The sequence below is a fragment of the Homalodisca vitripennis genome, chromosome 2 (genome assembly GCF_021130785.1).
Source record: "Homalodisca vitripennis isolate AUS2020 chromosome 2, UT_GWSS_2.1, whole genome shotgun sequence".
In the NCBI taxonomy this organism is placed as follows: Eukaryota; Metazoa; Arthropoda; class Insecta; order Hemiptera; family Cicadellidae; genus Homalodisca; species Homalodisca vitripennis.
Window position 1 is genome coordinate 117,446,789 of NC_060208.1, and position 21,312 is coordinate 117,468,100.

Consider the following 21,312-nt stretch of genomic DNA (forward strand, 5'->3'; position numbering starts at 1 on the left):
TGTAAACAAACTAGTTTTATATATGCATTTGATATATTAACACATATGTCTTACACGTGTAGGATAGTTATCATTACACATACATCAATTTTTTGGTGAATGTGTAGCATACAGTAAAAAAACAAGTGTGTACATTTACTAATTAAAAACTGCTATGAAACCCAACTTAATTAAAAAAAAATGTGAATGTATCATGTGGAAATGTCTCTCAAGAATGATTTCATCCATAAAGGTTAAATTTTACAAGAATCTTTATTTCTACATAGACAATTATGTGTTCTAAAGTGATGCATTTGAAATCATGAAATTTAGATGAGCGTCATTGATACTTATCACTTAGTAGGTTGACAATAATTTCCTATAACCCGTTTTAGACAATCTTTTGACAAGTACCCAGCTGTAATGTAAATAGAAATTTTATTTTTCTGGGTGCCTACGTAGTGTTATTTCATAATTTTGCCTATTACATATAGGAAAATTTATCTTTATATTTTGATTAAGTTCACTAAATTCTTGTGATTTTTTTGTGTACTTTTTATCACATTATATTTAAATTATAAATAATAGGTCTTCTGCATAATTTGTTGCAGGTAAAATGTGATAATACCCAGTTTATGAAAAAATATACACATACAAACGTGCTGTGTGTTCAAATATTGGATTTTAAAATTTACTTACATTATGTTTAACATATTGATTAACTTCTTCTATAATTTAAATAAATGTGTAATTCTTCTTCAGAGTATAATTTTTCTCCTTTTCTGTGAAACTCAATAATTGTTGTGTTCTATAACTAACGTTAAATGTAAATTTATGAAATGTTTTTTTTTTTGTTGATTTATTGAGAGTGGTGCTAAAAGGTAAAAAAATGTATTCTTTTTCTTGTTGTTTTCATAACTATCAAAATGTTGTTTGGTTTTGGCCATAGCTTGTTTAATCTTGTTTTCAATAGTTTAGGGACTGTAAACTGTACCCATTTTCGAAATCAGATAGATATATTTATTGGAATTCTTTTAGCAATCTTTTTCAGAAAACTAGGAAATTGTGTGAGATAAAAAATTGAAAGTTCTTTGCGAGAAGTCAAAAGAAGTTTGAGTGAAATGCTGGCAGACTGTCTAGCACATCATCTTTGTAATTTTTGTGCTGCTGAGAATTGCGCCTGTCTGAAGAGAATCTTGTCCTCCATTTAAAAAAAGGAGGTTACTTACTCTGCTATTCGGGCAAGCTAAAAATACTGGAACGTTTTTTCTGATAAGTTATAGGTCTAGGCACAAATGTTGGTTTTGTTATTTTTTAATGTTAGCCTATTGTTAAATTTATTTGAATAACAATTTTAATGTAGGCCTATTATTTTTGTTGGTAATGTATTATAATTCTCGAGTGTGATTATTATATAACATCGAGGTAATTGTCACATTAACGGCCGGAGCGGCAAAATACGAGTTTCGCGTTATTAACTTATTGGAATACTCCTAGAGAACAAAACAATATAGGGTTTGATGGGGTGGAAATGAGAAATAACGAAGTTCTAGAACATCAAAAATGGAACAACTGTTCAAGTGCGGAGCAATATTTCCATGTTCTACATCCACATCGGGCATCACATGACCTTTTGTGACCAGATTCAACCTTGTGATGACGTCATCAGATGTGGCACCATCTTTGAAAACTTACGTAAATGAAAAATAATACTGAAATGAGCAGAATTTTGATCCAAATGAACGTTTTTCTTAAATTTCAAGCTACAAATTAATTAGTTGTTATCGAGTTGAGATGAGTGCCTCCGGCCATCAGCGCGGGCTTTGGCAGCTCGGTGCTGCCCCCCGCTGACGTCAACGAAAGAAAAACATCCCTCGAGATAGTACCTATCAGTAAAATATCAAATTCTAGAGGGGCTGATCAGAAATATAAATTGAATTGTAATGGAAAGGCAATTATTTACTGTGTAAAATCTTAATAAATCATGAATACCCCTAATTATGAATACGTATATAAATGGACATTAATAGAGAACACTTATCATTAGTGTGTTCCACAGAATGTACAGAAACTAAATAATCTCGTTTCGGTCGAAACGTGCCCGACAAAACACTCCGACACACCAATTCGATTGGTCGAACCAGTGGATGGTTGATCCATGATCATCACGCACTCACTCGATCCAAACTACAGTACACAATATCTAGTCAAGCACTGACTTCTGCCCCAAAGCGTTCAGATAACAGATACACTATCAGTCCCAGCTGCAGATAATATTTACGACACACCAGTTCACTACGATTGGTCGAACTAGTGGATGGTTGATCCATGATTGTCACGCACTCACTCGATCCAACCTACAGTACATGTTTTCTATGACTTCTGCCTCAGAGCACTCAGATAACAGCTATACGCTATGAGTCCCACCCGATGGACTATGGATAATATTTACAGATATCCAGACACAGCACACAAACAGAACATTAAAACATTAAGAACTTAACTATTTATGTATATACCCTCTAAAATCATGTTATTTGTCAATTGCACCCCCTAAAACCATATATATTTTTTGTTCAGGAGGATGAGCAGAATATGTTGATAGTGTAAAATTCGTGATTTGCCACCTCCACCTTTAATCTTATAATTTCAAACATCGAAGTTGGATAATATATCAGATCATTAGACACAAACAACTGATTAACGAGTGTAGGTCGCTTATAAAAAGTTCCTTGAGTTTTAATTTTAATATGGGTGAAGTAGCATATCCTTTTTCTTTTTAATATTGATATCCTTAACACATTATAGGTACTTTCCACTAAAACATCAACAATTATGTGAAGTGGCACTTACCCAAGGCTACTTTTATATACACAGAATCTACATTTAACTTAGTAGCCTAGGCTACATCTTATTTTTCAGAAAGATTCGTAGGCTACATTTTAGAGTATCAAAGAAATTAGGCCTAGCCTATTAGAGTTTCAGTCCATTACTTTAATAGTCTTAGCTTGTTTCCTCCTGCAAACTGTATTTCGTTTTATGGGGTGATCAAGAACAGCATAATCACACTATTTCACTGTCATTGAAAAATATTTTAAGACAATTGATTATTTGTGTGAGTAATTTATTAACATTGGAAACCATTGTAGTATACTAAATAAACAGAATACTTCTGCATCATAAAAGCAAATGCAATAAACTTATTTCTAGAATAAAAATACCACACAATTGGTGAATAGAAATTTCATTATTTACAAAATTGATCAATAAACACTAAACAATAATAACCTAAAACAATTATAACAGTAGGATGCTTTAAAAAAATACATACTGTAATATATATTTATACTACGTTTTTATAGTGGATGCATTCAACTTACTGTTGCCTTACATAAAAGACGAGTGACGACTGTGCTGGCTATATTGTGATATATTGGTACACTCTTGTTCAGATCGAAATTGGCTTTTTGTTTTTTTACACATATTTTTACGTTTGCGTACACCTTTGACCTTATACTATTTACCACCGATACGGTTTAGATACCGAATGAATGAATGAACGTATATAAGAACGTTAACAGAATCAGAATAAACAGCGGATACTGCACTGTATATAACTATACTAACAGGACTGGAGAAAAGTGAAAAGATAACTACAGGAACGCACAAACATAGAGTAAAGAAAATGCCCGGTTGCTCTCATGTAATGGGTTGTAAGGCATTGTTGTTATAATGCTGTAGATGGAGCTTATATTGGTCACTGTTAAATTACATGGAAAACATAAAACCAATATTTAAAACTTTTATTGTTTTGTGAGGCCTTTCAATAGCGAGGCTATCATCTTCAGACACATCACATGTTTTTGTAATGTCTGAAGATGATAGCCTCGCTATTGAAAGACCTCACAAAACAATAAAAGTTTTAAATATTGGTTTTATGTTTTCCATGTAATTTAATTGTTGTTATAGGCCTACAGTTATATGCACTATTTTAGGAACACACAAAAAGGAGCTCCATATAGTCCAGTCATTTAAGGTTTTATCTGCGGAAAAATGCCTAGTGAGATGAATTATGGTGTATACACACACCTTCATTATGGCGTTCTGATGAAGATATGAAAAATCGACATTGATTTCGTTCCGGCTAAAAAAGTTATAAGGGTCAAAAGGTCACGAAAATCAGTTTTTTTAGAATGTCTTGCGACCTATGGCTCGAAGGTCAATAAAGAAAATAATAAAAATTATTCCTCATACGATTATCTACAAAAAATATCTCTTGCATTTTTCTGTAAAGTCAACCGTTTTCGGGCTAGAGCGCTGGGAAAGCGACTACATTATGATGATTCACTCGTTTCCGCACAACCTTTGAGGTAGAATGCAAGGCGCATTTTTTTACATGGTTTCCCCCGTAGGCATAATCCATGATCTGTAATAAGTTTTTTTTTTCATTTCATGCTTAGTAATTATTTGTATGTACATTGAAAAATAGGGAAAAAAATTTTGGAATATAATTTTCTTTTATATTCATCGTTGTCGATGTCCTCAATTTCAACTGGGGACGGCTCGATTACTCCACTGATCGTTGGCCCAACGACCCTCCTGCAAGAAATGTAATTTTTACGGAGGGTCGATGGCCCAACGACCCATTTTACAGACATTTAGAGGTTCGATTACTCCACTGGTTCGTTGGCCCAACGACCTTATTTGCTTCATTTCTGTAAATTGTAAATATAGGGTCGTTGGCCCAACGAACCTTATATTTTTTATTTACTGGTAAAGGTTCGTTGGTCCAACGATCAGTGGTGTAATTGGACCATGAATTAATATTAAGCAATAATATTTGAAGGGGGTCGTTGGGCCAACGAACCTAAGTGAAATGAATCGTACGATGTTCAAAAGAGGGCTGATTACACCACCAGGCGTTGGCCCAACGACCCACGCCGCTACATTAGATCATTTCAGCGGCCAGAGGGTCGATTAGTCCACTACTTCATTCTCCTTCTCCTTATAAGTCCCCTTGCAAGGCAATATTTTACTTTTTTAGCACTCCAGTTAATTCGTTGTTTTAGTGTTGTTCTCGAGATACTAATGTATGTTGAAATTGAAAATATGTTTATAACTGATAACGTAACCACATTATATTAAATACTAAAAATCAAATATATAAATATTAGTAGAAGTATGTACTAATATATTAGTATTAGTATCCACAAATGATAACCTACTATGAGACGACATTTTGTTTTTATAATTACCTGTTTAATATTTATATAACAAGGTTGATATAAAGTATAAGTGGTTTCATATGTAACTAAATATTAGATTATTAAATTTCGTTGACAGTTATATTTTGCATGGTTAATAAGAAGTCGGTAAAATGTATTGAAATTCCGTAAACGTTGTTAGACGCATATGTTTTACAAGTTTAGGAATAAAATTATAATAGTAATATCATATAACATCTTAACGCCATTTCAAACCAGATTTTTTCCATAGTAAAATGTATCGAGAATTATTTTCCATCTTAAAAACCTATTATTGTAAGATTTCTCAGGGTCCATAATCCTTAATATCATGTGAAAATTGATAATTGTTAAACAGTTATAACTACAGTTAGAAGCGTTATTTACATATTTTATGGTGTTTGACATTTGACACAGGTTATTAAAATATTATTACACAAGAATGGAATTTTAAACGACTGTTGTGTATAGTTCGATAGATGAACCACTTTCACTGAAAGATATTTTGTAATCATTTTAATTTTCAATCTTAAATCTTTGGACTCAAACAAATTATAAAATACAAATAGCATAACAAGACACACAATGGAAAAATATAACACAAGATTTATACATAAAGAAGAACATATAGTATTTGTCGATTACTACATTGCCAGTGACATAAAATAATTAAGGTTGACTGAGGTTTTGAGCAGGACGTTATGGTGTTAAATAATTTCGATAAGATGGATATTCTTATGAAGTAATAAATAACTTTTATAAACTATATCAGGACTCCTCCTTAAGGGGAGCACGAGGGTAAAAAACTAAAAATTTTGACTTTTATTTTTTAATTTTTTTTATGAAATACGGACTTATTGCGGACATTTTTGATATATAACACATGATGAATAAGACGTTTGGAAATGCACATAAATAATTTTTAAAGATATGATGTGACGCGCAAAACGACAAGCAACATTGTTATTGTGCGTTACTATAGTACTGCAACTCATTTACAAACTCTAATGATTTCAGTTTCTGCTGTTGGGCTAACCTGTACTAGTGTCATCTGTAATAGTGAGAACTGTGTAGTGGGCTTTAATTGCTGTATTGTTTGTTTACATTTCAGTCAAAAACATTGTTATTGTGGTTTCTTTTTTTCAGTGGTTGTTTTGTGTTTTATGGTTCAATTATGGCAAGGAGACCAAGAAGACCTAATACTGTGTTCAAAAAAAGAAGAAATGTAGGTATTCCTAAAGCTAACTTACCTTTACCTCCTCAACCAAGTGACAACCTAATTCAAAGTAGGCCTAACACATTGGATAGTCCTAGGCCTAGCACATCTCAGTTACAGGTTGTTGATGAACTCGAACCAAAACAAAGTACTTCTGAAAAAGAAGATTGGTGATCTGGATGATGTATATAGCATGTACAGTGATTCTAATGTAAATAGTGTAAATATAGTTTTAGATTTATCTTTATTGTGTGACGCTTTAGCTCAGTCTGTGGATTGTTCGCTTTGTGGCGAATCGGGGATCGAAGTACGATTAGTTAGTAGCATTGGTTTGGCCTCAAACCTTGAAATATTTTGTAAAAAATTGTTCAAACAAGCATGATTTCAAATCATCCAAAAAGCTGAACAAATTCCAAGCTGTATGAGAGTAATGTTCGGATTGGTGTATGGCCTTCGCTCCATTGGCAAAGGTCATAAATCTGCGCAAACTCTACTTGGAATAATGAATTTGCCCCCTCCGCCCACACATTTTGAGTCTTATAACGATGTTTTGGGGCTCAGTAGCAGAAGATATTTGTTTTCAGAGCATGAAAGATGCAGTGGAGGAAGCTGTAGTTGTAAATAATGGGATTCGAGACTTGGCAGTGGCTCTCGACGGGACATGGCAAAAAGAAAGGCCACACATCTCTCAATGGAGTTGTTACTGCCACCAGCTTTGACACTGGCAAGGTAATTGACTGTTCAATACTGTCCAAATATTGTAAATGCCCCAACAAAGAACAGCATAGCCATCAATGCACTGCAAACTATAAAGGCTCCAGTGGAGGGATGGAGGTGCAGGGGGCAGTAGAAATTTTTAATCGGTCCAAAAGTGCGTATAACGTACGTTATACTGAGTACCTTGGAGATGGGGATTCTAAGGGGTTTGCTGCCGTGAAAGAAATGAATCCCTATGGCCCAGACTGTGAAATCAGCAAAATTAGAATGTCTGGGACATGTACAGAAAAGGATGGGTACTAGATTAAAGAAAATTGAAAAAATGAAAACAAACATTTAAAACTTAGTGACCGTAAAGGTTTGGGTGGCAAAAAATAGGCTATATAATGCTGTCATTGACAGATTTCAGACCTATTATGGCCTAGCCATAAGGAGAAACACTGACAATGTACAGAATATGGTTAAAAGACATTTGGGCCATGTTACTATCACAAGCTGCCTACTGATGATGACCCACACCATGGACTATGCCCTAAGAGTGAAACTAGTTGGTGCGGCTACCAAAAGTCTATTATAGGAAATAAAACTTATTCCCATAAGAATAGTGTACCAACCTGCATTATGGAGGTTTATCAAACCTGTGTTTAAAAAGCCTAACAGATAAAGAGTTGTTGAAGAAATGTCTGCACGGGAAGACCCAGAACCCGAATGAAAGCGTGAACGCTGTGATTTGGTCGAGGTTGCCGAAAAACCGGGTTTGTCGGACTGAAAACTCTACATTTTGGAGTTTATGATGCTGTGTCATCTTTCAACGATGGAAACATCACTAAGTGCAAAGTCATAAGTAAGCTAGGCATGGACATAGGGAAACACACCATCAACAGCGCATGAAGAAAATGGATGAACTCCGAATACAAGCTTCTAAACGGAACTCGTCTGAAATGAAAAAAAAAAACAAGCAAGGCAGAAGAAAAGACAGATCAAGAGAAGGTTGGAGGACACTGAAGAAGATCCTGATGATCCAAGCTATGGAGCTGGCCTGTTTTAGGATGCCAAAGGTACTGTAAATAAATAATTTTGTGTTTTCTTCTCTTTTATCTCAGTTTTCCGAAAACTATGTTTTTACAACTTGGTGCACAGTTTTTTCTCAGGAACTACTGCATATAATTGAACCAAATTTTTTACCACTTATTCCTAACATACTAAAGCACTACTTTAACACACAGGAAAATAGCATTATCTCTTTTTTTGTTCCAAATTTATAAAAATAAAAACAACACGTTATATTTAAGAAAAATATAAGTAAATTTTAAAATTTAATTAAATTTTTATTTAGTGGCTTTATTTTTAAATCCTTTGTGTTAAAGTGTACTTTTCATATGTAAAGAGAATATATGGTAAAATTTGGCTCAAATATCTCCAGTAGTTACTGAAAAAAAAAAAACTGTGCACAAAATATTCACAGTTACCATGGAAAATAATACAACATTAGTGCTCCCCTTAATATAAAACACTTATTCATTGATATCGAAAAGAATTATGCAATAAATCTACACTATTTAACAATGTGTTATTGTTTGACAACAATAAATCGATACTGGAAGTATATGAGATATAATCTAAATTAGAATGTATTTTAAATTATCAAGAATTAGTGCAGTTTATTTATACCAGTTTATCCATAAAAATATTTCTATGAAATATAAATATTTTATACTTTGCTTACCTTACTTTGATAAATTTTCTTTCATGCATACAAAACAATCAGGTAATACAGTGTTATTTGTTAAGCCAGACCGTTATTTGGAAGCAACGTAATATATAATTTTATTTTAAACATTAGGTCTGTGGTAAAAGAGAATTGGATACAAGCAAAATATAAACAGCAACATATCACAATATGTATAAACTGTTGATGGTTTTTGAAATATCAAACAAAGAGAATAACATTATAATAACAGGGTATAAGCAATTTGAAAAATATTACAGAATTTAAAAGAAAACTTAATTTTAATTTTAAGAATTATATCAGGTTTGGTTTTAATATCATACACATTGTACATTTCTGACTTCTACATTTTAAACTCGATTTAGGCTAATATTAAATCTGTTCAAATCAACAGTTAGGCCAGTGTAGTAGTTTAAATTAATGAAATCGCTGATTTTGTTTTTATGTACAAAAATTAAGTAAAATACAGTTCTTTTAAAAGCAATATAACTGGTTTTGCGGGTTGATTCATAAATTGGCATAAACAGGTAAAAAGATTGCAAGGGATATTTAAAATTGTAATACTAATTTTATAAATGAAATGTTACGCGTTCATTTTTTTGGAGAGGCTGGTCTCTTTCGAATTCTTATTCTGCTCTTCCTAAGGTGCCATTGGCATTTGCGAGGATCTTAACAAAGATCATAAGGGAAGAGTCGGTACAGTACAAGATCCACTGACTGTGGTTTCTTGCCATTTGAAAACAGGTGTCGGATTTGATTTGAATTTTTTTGGAAACTAAGGATATTAGGGGCTGACGAAGCGAAACGTATTTTTTGTAATTTACGACATCTATCAACGGTAATCACTGATGTTAATTGTTGTTTAAGACAATTATATGTTTAAAAATATAGCAATGGAATGCTTTTGTTTTTCAAACAGTTGAAGTGGTTGTGAAGTTCCAGGCTTTGTGCTTGAGATTAGAGGAATGAAATGAAAGACTTTTCAAAGCAGCCATAATTTAGGTTATTGATCTAAAATTATTATTATGCCCTCGTTCCCGGAAGCCAGCTTATCCGTGTGGCCTTGCACTTACTTTCTGGTCTCTGTGCTATTTTCTGCTCTTCTTCGTTTGATTGACAGAACATGTCGTCATCATAATTTATTGGTGACTAAGGAAATACTTCAGTTTCCACGATAAACGGCTCCGTGAACTTGTGCACAAACGGGATGGAAATATTAAAAAACATTGAAATTTGTGTATTAATTTTGTGCCTTAAAAATAATTCTGTGTTTTAATTTATAATCAAGTCTATTTACGAATTTTGCTTATAAAAATATTTTTTCCGTTTTCATAGTGGTTACTTATAAGATAAATATATAAACATTTCCTAACGCTCAGGCAAATCCCATGGCATGCATCATCGAACCAATGTCCCTTATGCAGAAATGAGGATTCAAACAACATTTCATGTCAATAGGTAAGTTAATCCTCCCAAACATTTATGCACCCACTCCCACTGCCATGAAGAGGAAGCTGTCCGAAAAACATTTATGATCTTGAACTATGCCCTTTGTCTCCAAGGGAAAGGAGATTAAATAATTATCGTCATTTATCCCAAGAATCTCTATGTCAATTTTGGTTAAAATCCATTTGTCCCTAAATCCTCTAGGATTGTCGTAAAGAAATGTGGAGCTGGCCCTAGAATTTCGTATCTGTAGTTCAACATTTGGACCATGTCAGTGTTGGTTAAAATCTAAGGATCAGAACACCGTCCAGCAGTATTGTTCGAATATGGATTTAGTCACAGGGATTTACTATACTTGAAATAAGAAATAGGCTTATGATGTTATATGTGTATGTTGCAATATTTCCTCATGGTTCGGCGCCTCGTAACGAGGGTTGTTGTTATTATAAAGACAGTTTACTTTGTAATATTTTGAACAGTCTATCAGTTATACTCAATAATTACACATCTCGTTAACATATATACAAGGTTTATTATTTAATAGGAATCAACCTAACCTTTTCCAGATCAGAAGGTTAAGTATTCAGATCAAGTCGAGGTCATAAATATAGGAAAAGGTCGGGTTGATTCCTATTAAATAACAAAACTTTTATATACATGGTAACGAGATGTGAATTGATAGACTGTTCAAAATCTTACAATTTAGACAAACAAACAGTCTTAATAATATCAACCCTCGTTGCTAGGCACTGAACTATGTGAAAATAAGGCTACATCCCCCCCCACCCCCCCCCCCCCCCACCCCCCCCCCCCCCCACCCCCCCCCCCCCCCACCCCCCCCCCCCCCCACCCCCCCCCCCCCCCACCCCCCCCCCAGAAGTCAATATTTGTAAAAACAATTCATGTTATGGGCTATCAGTCTGGATTAGTTGCTTTAAATTGTCAACACCACTAACAACAGAAGTGTTTGATTATATGTAAATTGTAAAATGTTACAGCCTAAAAGACTATAGCTTGCCCACCACTTTGTTTCGATTCTGGATATACGCATGCTTGAAGATAAGTTTGGAATTTTTACACGGTCCACAACAGAGGAAACATAAAAAGAGGTTAGAAAAACAGAAAACATTGGTGCGAGGAAAAAAAACAAATACTTCCGCTATCTTTATTTGTAACGATGGCGATGTCAAATGACATGGAATGAAATATTTCACAGAATGGCTAGACCTCTAAATTTGGAAATCAAACTTCAGTTAAAATGTTTCTAAATACTTCAGAAGCGTGGTACACAAAATCAAGGTTATACAAGATTACAAGATTGTACAAGATTATGATTATACATGATTATATGATTGAACATGATTATACAAGATTAGACAAGTACAAGATTTCTTACTTATCAACTAAAACAAAAAAGGGAATACCGTGTAATTTTATAAACATACAAAATTCACTTGACTCAGCCGATGATAAGTTCAGACTCGAATAGATCGGGCAAACAGTAAAACTATAATAAATATTAAGCATTTCATAACAAAGCAGCCCTTGTGTTTTTGTAAATCTGGGACCAAGTATAAATATAAATGTGTTTGATACTCAATACGTGTTACGTACTACAGTAAAATAACTGTTGAACCACCTGACAAAAAAAAGTAAATTGTAAAGTGTAAGCGATCCCAGGAATACGGGCACAAAAATGTACCGTAGGTGCCCATTTCCTGGTGTAAAAGGAGATAAGAATCATACGACTACTGCATGTATAAAAAATGTAACATGTGCATTGTGCGAAGGTAATAATTTTGCAAATTACAAGGGTTGCATCGATTAAAAGAGTGTTCTTCCTCGCAGGGGAATAACCATGGACGATACAATAAGTAATGCAATTCACGTTTCATCTACAAACAATCCGGTAATTATTCAGTAAAACAATGGCATCACTAAAAACTATATAAAAGAAGTTAATCTTGCTAGAGGTAAGCAACAACACAGTACCTATGCTTAAACGGTTAAAGTAAACCAATTAAATACTGACGAAATGATCCCTAACTATGCAATAAATAGTTTTTACACTAGTTTACGCAGCAGTCTCAACACAATTTGTTCACTTTATTAAATTTTCTAACGGCACTTATTTTTAAAAAAATTAAGGCAATGGTTCTTTTAATATCACTTGCTGGAATGCTAATGGATTGTAAAAATATTAAAAACAAATTAAGTTATTTATCAAATAGCAGAAGTTAGAAGTCCTCTTAATTAAATCCCGTTTCTACGAACAAGTTTATGTTAAAATTCTTAATTATGACTTCTATGCCATGAACCATCCAAATAATAGAACCCGGGAGGCGCAGCTGTATTAATTAAAAGTAATGTCAAGCATTATGGCCTCCCAAAAGCTCAAAATAACTACTTTTAGATTTAAAGTGCACTTACCAAGGCAAACATGACCTATAACTATGTCAATGGTTTACTGCCAAAGATCAGTTTGATTTTTTTCATTTTCTGTGTGGGAAATTTGTAGCAAAGAGTGAAAACCCCCCATAAAACCCCAAAATACCCTAATTGGCGTTCACGGTTGGCCTCAGTAAGGGGGGCTAGAATAAACATCTGTTTCTGAATGTCAGATTTCCTTTTCGATGAGAAATGTGGCCATTTTTGTTCGATGAGTTGTGGAAATATTTATAATTAGCTGTAGATATAATATCAAAAATTGGCAATAGAACACTGTATTGTGAGACTGCTGATTTGATTGGAAATAGATCTGTTTGAACATATTTGAGCATAATTTGGAAATATACGATAAGTATCATTTTATGATGTTAAAGTAAAGCCCCCCACAGACTGACGAGCATGTTCGCGAGCATGCTGGCGTACATGCTCGCGAACATGCTCGGCGTTGCCCACACATGACCGGACATGCTCGCGAACATGCTCGCCGTCGCCGCTCAGTACTGTTGCTTCTCTACGGTGTGATAGTCAAGTTTTGCAGTGCGGGTGCGAAATGGATGCAAACGCTGTGGTGGCCCTTTGTGGGGGTTTCGTTTGTTTGGAGGAGAAAAAACGCAAGGTACGTAAAAATATGGTGCAAGAATTGGCTTAAAAATAGGAACCAGTTTAGCCACATGTCACTGTTGCAGAGAATTAGCATCAAATGAACCAAATGATTATAAAAATTACCTGAGGATGACTGAAGATTGTTTCGAAAGACATTCTTAGACGTATTTCTCCAGATATTGTGAAACAGAATAGTATTTTTGAGGGAGCCGATCAGCTGTAAAGAGCGCCTTGCAGCGACACTTCAGTTTTTAGCAAGTGGCAGAACCTATGAAAACCTAAAGTTTAGCTGCGCCATTTCGCCTCAGTCGCTGGGAAAAATCATACCAGAAACCTGCACTGCAATTTATAATGCTCTACGTGAGGAATACCTGCACGTAAGTTTAACATTTGTTTTTAAAATCTTATACCGTATACGAATTGAAATGCAGCTAATAATACAAGGCCTAATAACTATCGAAGTGATCAGTTGAGTAAAACGGTGAAAACGGGTGCAAGTAAAATGACTTAAAACAAAGTTTAATAAGCAAATTTATTGAAACAACTTAAAAAAAGAAATAATATTACTCAATATGAACTATAACATTAAAATTAACGTTCAATAAGTAATTGGTTGTGAACTTTAGTTGAATTTTAAGAACTGTCCTAAATTTTCTTCATCTACTTCAGTGGTAGTAGACCCCTTGGCGGCAGTAGATTCATTGACAAACATTGCATTGTTTGCGGCCTGTTGTTGTTGTTGTGGTTGTGGGTGGTAAGTATCGCTGGGGGGGGAAAAGGGTAGTTCTGTTGCCCGTAATTGTATTCCTGGAATTGATAAGTGGTAGGTTGTACATTAGCGAATCCACGTGAACAATTTGGTCCGTAATTGTCAGGGTTCTGTATATTGTTTAAGTGAATGACTGAGTTTTCATTTTAAATGTTCCTAATTTACCATGAAAAATTGCATCTGAAATAAGTTTTTGTGCAAATATCTTTTGGCGTCTATCCATGTCTTCCAGCTGGAAGGCGATACTGTTTCCCAAATGCTTGATTTTCAATTAACATGTTGATTCAAAGCGTTGGTTGCTACGTCCAAAAATGATTCTTTCTTTCGATCATACTCCGAGACATTTTTTCTTTTACGCTGGCGCCGTTGTACATTGCTCGCGGAGTCTGATGTTTGTGATCTGATGTTCTGAGCAGGTGTTTGTGAGAGCGAACTAGTAGGCGTAGCAGGGGTGGATGAACCTCCGTCTGGACTGGCCAGGATACTGGGCGAGTTCTCGGCCTCCTGTGAAAGAACAATGGAATAGTACACTTATAACGACACATCTTCAAAACATAGTATTATATATTTTTTTCTTTTTCAGTTGCCTGAGAATGAAAGCGACTGGATGAATATTGCTACAGATTTTAAAAAATACTGGCAAGTAGAAAACTGCGTGGGGGCTCTTGATGGAAAGCATATTGCCATCCTTCAACCTCCTGGAAGTGGTTTCGTATTTCTTCAATTACAAAGGTTTCTTCAGCGTTGTATTAATTGGCTGTGGTAAACGCAAACTATGAATTTATGTACGTAAATTGTGGAGTGAATGGACGGGTGTCTGACGGGGGAGTTCTCTTTGAAACCGATTTTGGGCAACAGTTGGAAAACGGCCAGTTGAATTTGCCATCACCAACGACCTTTCCAAACAACAGAGAAGTATGTTTACCTTTTGTTTTTTTGGGAGATGAAAGCTTTCCCCTTAAAAGAAAACCTAATGAAGCCATACCCTAATAAGGGAATCACCCACGATGAAAGGATTTTCAACTATCGTATTTGCCGTGGAAGAAGAGTTGTTGAAAATGCCTTCGGCATTTTTAGCAAATAGGTTCCAAGTATTGCAAACAACAATCAGGACGAGCTTGGAAAACCACTGAAGTTATTATTTTAGCTTGCTGCGCACTCCACAATTATTTACGAAGGAAAAGCTCAACTTATTTGACGCCTAGTTCGGTAGACTGGGAAAACACGGAAACTGCAGTTCTCACTGAAGGCGAATGGAGGAAGAATGTTCGCCAACTTTTTAGGCATGAAGCAACGCAATCGGTCCGGGAAAGAAACATCACTGGCTGAACCAATCCGAAAATACTACAGGGACTTCTACAACAACGAGGGACAAGTAGAGTTTTCAAAGAGCGCATGATAAATCGCCGCTAATGTTATACATTCTAAAATAAACAACAGATGGGCGTAATGTATATGTTGTAGCCAAGGGTAACCCAATTGCATTACCTCTTTAATGGTCCACTGTAAATAATTGAAATGGAAAATAATGACGATGTGCTTTGCTTTTAATATGTGTTTAACTATAAATATATGCACATTTTACTACAGTTGGTTGTACTTTCTTGGTAAGTATATGTTTCAGTTTTTGTTTGTAAAATTATTTGAGTCAAATCTGACATTGTCAATAAAATAATAAAGTAGTTCAAATGTTACTTTATGAATTTAATTGCCCTACACTACAACTTAAACTAAACTAAACTACAACTTACGTTTTCGTCCGTCATCTCAGTGTTATCTTCTGAATCTTCGGGCGGGGCAAACTATCTTTTGCAGCGAAGATAAACCTTTCCTCGCCGTTTCCACATCTGTTGTAAACATAAGTAACTCGAAATACCACAATGATGGTTCATACACTTCGTCAAGTCCCTTCCCTGTGCTTTTTTCGAGGCATTTAAATTTTTTTAGTTCTCGTCGAAACGACGCACGCAAAGAGTCAATTTTCGCTTTGACGAACTTCTCATCAGCTTTCACAAATACTTCCTTACATTTATCTATTAACACGTCCAAAACTTTCCTTTCGTAAATGTTTGTTACAATAATTTGGACTTTTCACGTCCCACAAACACGCTGTTCCCTATACAGTTCTATATAAATTCAGTCCAAAATGGTTTTGTTATCGCTGAACGACATATTGTTCAACTAGACAAATAAAAAATCACCAATACTTGCACTATAAACCGCACAAGCTACACTTCGCCACCACTTCCTCAACAAGAACAATAGCCTACAGCACACTGACCTCTTTCTCCCGCCCTCCGACGCTCCGACTGACAAACATCAGTGTTGCCAACCGAAATAACAACAATTCACACTGACCACATGACACCGAGACTTCCAGCTGAGGGTGACCGGCGAGCATGCTCGCGAACATGTTGGTCGTCACCACAGACGGCCGAGCATGTTGGGCTCGGCGCTCGGCTCGCCTGTTCCGACGAGCCGAGCGCCGAGCCCAACATGCTCGCCGGTTGGAAAATGCTCGTCGACACCCACACACGGGCGAGCATGTTTCGCCGCCAACACCGTCACGAGCATGCTCGCGAACATGCTCGTCAGTCTGTGGGGGGCTTAAGAAAAGGAAGTGAACTTTTCAGTTTCAAAAGCAATACAAAATGCTACGCCTTGTCTCATGTTTAGAAAAGCAGTATCGTACTTTTGTATTCAAACTTTTGTCGAAATATTGTAGAAACTTCTTCTTGATGGCATAATCAATATTATTGGCGAGTGATCAGATGAAAGATTTAGCTGGGAAGTTTTGGACAAACACCAAAATTGCATACTAATTGTAGAGAAAATACTTCACTAAAAAAATCCAGTAATGGCTATGGATATGACTAAAATAGATAGATATACTAATAGGTAGAGTGAATTCACTTAAATTAGATTTAACATGACATAGTCAGGTTTAAAAGTAAATATTTATAGCAGTTAGTAAATTTTCTTTCTTAAATAATAGCCTAATAGTTTATATAATTTCACATTCTGACAATCTCTTTTTGCAATAACAGAATTTTATTTATAACCACGCCATTGCCCGAGAAAAAGTGCCATTAACAGTGTACTATGAAAAAACGCACTGTAGCATGGTTTCAGACAAAAATTTCGAATAACATATTTTAAACGTCTAAGCAAATATATGATCTTTGACAACTTGTTAATAACTACCTCAAAACGGGTCTTCCATGATAGCTTAAATCGAAATGTATACCAAGAAGCTTTACACTGTTAACTTCATTAATGATACTGTTCAGTGAAAAAGTCATACAATGAGTGTTTCCTCTGTGAAGTAAAACCTTATTGGTGGCATACTAGTTATTTGCTTCATCAACTAAGTTACCTATGTCATTACTTAGCCTAACACAGCATTCGTCTTATTTAAAGAAGGTAACATTGTCTGCAAACAGTAGTTCTAGCTGATATATTATCAGGCAAATTATCTTTACCCGTAACGACGAAAAGAATGGGCCAAGAACCGATCTCTGCGTAACGCCGTACTCAACTCTGACAGTGTTTGACATTAATTTATTTAATAAGATTCAAAGAGCTTTATTTTTGCTGCCAATAGTATTGACTGAGGAAGTGACAAATATCAGTTAAGGGGATATGGCACTGAAAATTGTAACTCATTTATTTTTAAAGATAGGCTTTCCAAATGTTCTTCATTTGTTTTGTAGGTCTATTTAATGGCTAAGACCAAAACAAAAAATTGTATTACCTTTATATATTCAGTCAGAATATTTTTATTTAAAATTTTGTTAATACATATAAATCGATATAACTAAAGTTTTAATAATTGGATTTTGATAAACAACATCTATTTCATTGGTAAAAATGTCCTCTAAAATTTTAGGTAGAATGAATCTCTACACAATTGTATAATTTTTTTACAAGCATTTATATTTTTTCTTATAATAAGATGTTTTATTATATATATATATATATTATATATATAAAATTATATATCAATTTGTATTTAACCTATAATTACAATTCTACATAAATATCTACCTAATACTATTTAGAACACTTTGTAAAAATTTATATAAATTTTATAGTTTTTTAGTAATATCAAATTATATGTGGAAAAACGTGAAAGAATTTGATCTGCGGAAGACGATCTTTGAAAGTTAGGTCTACTACTACATTGTTCATAGAAAACTTATTGATATAAAACGCCAAATAGAAGTCACTTATTTACAAGACTGAACTCATATGTAATATAGAATATTTACTTAGAATTCTACAATACAATAACATGTCAGGCACTTTATTTATTCTACAATACATGATTAAAATAATATTATTGTCACAAAAATCTAAAAAACAAAAAATTGAGAATTTTTTACCACTAAACCAAATTTAAAATTCTCCAGCATCATATGTTAGGACTTCTATGTCTTTTTTCTTTGTTCATCTTGTAGTTGCCTCTTACCTACCTATTATTTCAAAACTGTTTGAAAAGCTTCTTCTGAGAAGACTACAATCAGTAATCGATGAAGATTCTGTAGTACCTGCTCATCAATTTGGGTTTAGGTGAAAACATGGCACGATACAACAAGTCCATAAAATAGTTTAAATGATACGGGAGTGCTTAGAAAATAAAAGTTATTGTTCGGCCACCTTTTTAGATGTCAGTCAAGCGTTTGATAAGGTGTGGCATACTGGTCTATTATACAAAATTAAGAAGTTTTTGCCTCACTCTGTTTTTTTAATACTAAAATCGTATCTTTCAAACCGATCTTTTCAAATAAAATACCATGATGTTCTTACTCAGCTGCATTCAATAGAATCCGCAGTTCCTCAAGGAAGTGTATTTGGTCCATTTTTATACTTACTACTCGTATATACCGCTAACCCCTCAGAAAATGAACATACTCAAATTGCAACTTTCGCAAATGATACTGCATTTTTTTCAGTCCATAAAGATTGTGTTCGAGCATCTCATTACTTACCACAGAGCTTAGATGCAATTGCTAATTGGTTTCAGACATGGAGAATTAAAATTAACGAAAATAAATCAGCTCACATAACGTTTACGTTAAATCAAAATTTGTGTCCTCCAGTGACATTGAATACCGTTCATTTACCCCACGTAACTGAAGTAATTTATCTGGGCATGCGAGACAACAGCTAAATTTAAAAACAAATAAAATGAATTGGCTAGTCGGATCTAAATCAAAACTTAGTTTGAAGAACAAGATACTATTATATAAAACTATCCTAGAACCTGTATGGACATATGGTGTGCAGTTATGGGACACAGCAAGCAACTCAAATTTGGAGATACTACAACGGCATCAATCAAAATTGTTAAGAAAAATTGCAAAAGCGCCATGGTATGTAGCTATCCAATAAAACGCTACATCAAGATTTGAACATTCCAACAGTCAAAGAAGAAATAACCAAATTCAGTCGCATTTATCTTTCAAGATCAGAAGATCATCCAAACCACTTTGCGGTAAATCTACTTGATAATTCTAAAAATGTGTACATACTCCACCGAACTGCCATTCTGGATCTACCTTTTAGGTTCTTGAATTAATTATGTTAGTTGCATGTGTGTTAGTGGTTAACATGTAACTGAATTTTAATTGTCAATGTTGTTTCTGTATATAATATTTACTTATTGTTCTTCTCAAATTGAACAGATTGTAAATAAATAAAATGTTGTTAAAAAAACCTTGTAGTTGCGCATGTTTCATTTTCTTTCTATAATTTAAATGTTTAGTATTTTTTCAATAGTTGGCAATTTGAAGTCTTTTCCTGTAAAAACCTGTCATTATGTTATTACTTTATAATCAACTGATTAGTCAGTATTTTTTTTACAACATAGTATACTGTTTATACATCTGCATATAAAGATGTAGTATAAAATACACAAAAAACATAAATTAGTTGCACTATAGCATAATGTTGTAGAGTCTTGAACTGAACACATATTTCGCTAAATGTGGAATTCTGATTTTAGCACAGTCATAATAAAAGCCTTTTAAAAATATGTTTTTCACTCAGAAACAATGTTTTAACGCATTTTCATAGTTTTAAACTTTATAAAGAATAAAATAAAAAATATATACATTTTTTTTTAATTTTCTTGATATTTAGTGTCGTATCCCCTTAATGAAACTAAAGCAAGCCACATCATACTTTTGCTGATGGTACAGTTACCCTCATGTATCTCTTAATAATATTATATAACCGGAAGTTGAAGTTCATCCGGCTTCATCTGAGTCGCAGATTGACCTGGCAAACTAATATTTAGACCAAGAGACAACCATTTCATTTGAAATTGCCACCTTAGATAGCTCATAGGACTTCGTTCACACCTTCTTTCTTGACAATACATTGTTAGTGTACACAAAGATTATATAAAGCATATGGAATAGAACTTTAAGGGATAACCAGCAATTAATATGTTGAAATCATTCAAAGGTTCTTTCAAAACTATTTCAGAAAATAGATCGAGCTTCTTGGTTTATTTTGAATCTGCACCAAGATCTGCGGATCACCTATTTTGAAGACGTAATTACTTTACTTAGCAGGAAATATTTCAGTAAACTTAAAAGTCATCTAAACCAATACACTCAAATGTTTTCACTCCTGGATCTATACATTTAAAATTTGAATACTATTTAAACTCTGTTGATACTTCCATTGTATAACTAATAACGTTACTTATGCACATTATTAGTTTCACTCATTGCTATAATCTAACAGATTGCAAAATAAGATTAATGTAAAAAAAACTCTATAACCTAAATCATACGGCTTCAATTACGCTGTCCAATTATTCATTTTTACGAGAATTTCTTTAGAAAGTATGAATATACATGTTTCGTTTACTTCCCTCAACTTTTAGGAAGTAAAATGTGTAACGCGCATTCAAAACAGTTCCAATTGTCTTCAAAATTATTAACATTACCTTTTATTAACTCAGTAAGTTTCTCGTTCAATTGATCATGAATATATAACAAAAATTGATTCACCAAGTGTTTTGTTATACGTTTAATGGTCTTTGACAAATTATCATGATTTCCGTTTAGCTACATTACGATACGATTACTAATCTGGAATTAGATTGGATTGGCTAGACTGTAACTTTTTTTTATTCATTCATTTATTT

The 21,312-nt window shown here is 34.0% G+C and overlaps 1 protein-coding gene across 5 annotated transcripts in view; it reads right to left on the minus strand.

Moving 5' to 3' along the window:
- Window positions 1-3,596, minus strand: part of LOC124354626 (protein phosphatase 1 regulatory subunit 12A-like) — a 28,521-nt gene extending 24,925 nt beyond the window's left edge. For 2 of the 5 annotated variants that reach the window (XM_046805235.1, XM_046805234.1), the window contains exon 1: window positions 3,360-3,595. The gene's annotated coding sequence lies outside the window, so the exon portion shown is untranslated. Of the gene's footprint in view, window positions 1-3,310 lie in introns of all 5 variants that reach the window. The other 3 variants (XR_006921701.1, XR_006921699.1, XR_006921700.1) reach the window with 3 other exon arrangements.
- Window positions 3,597-21,312: the final 17,716 nt, after the last annotated feature.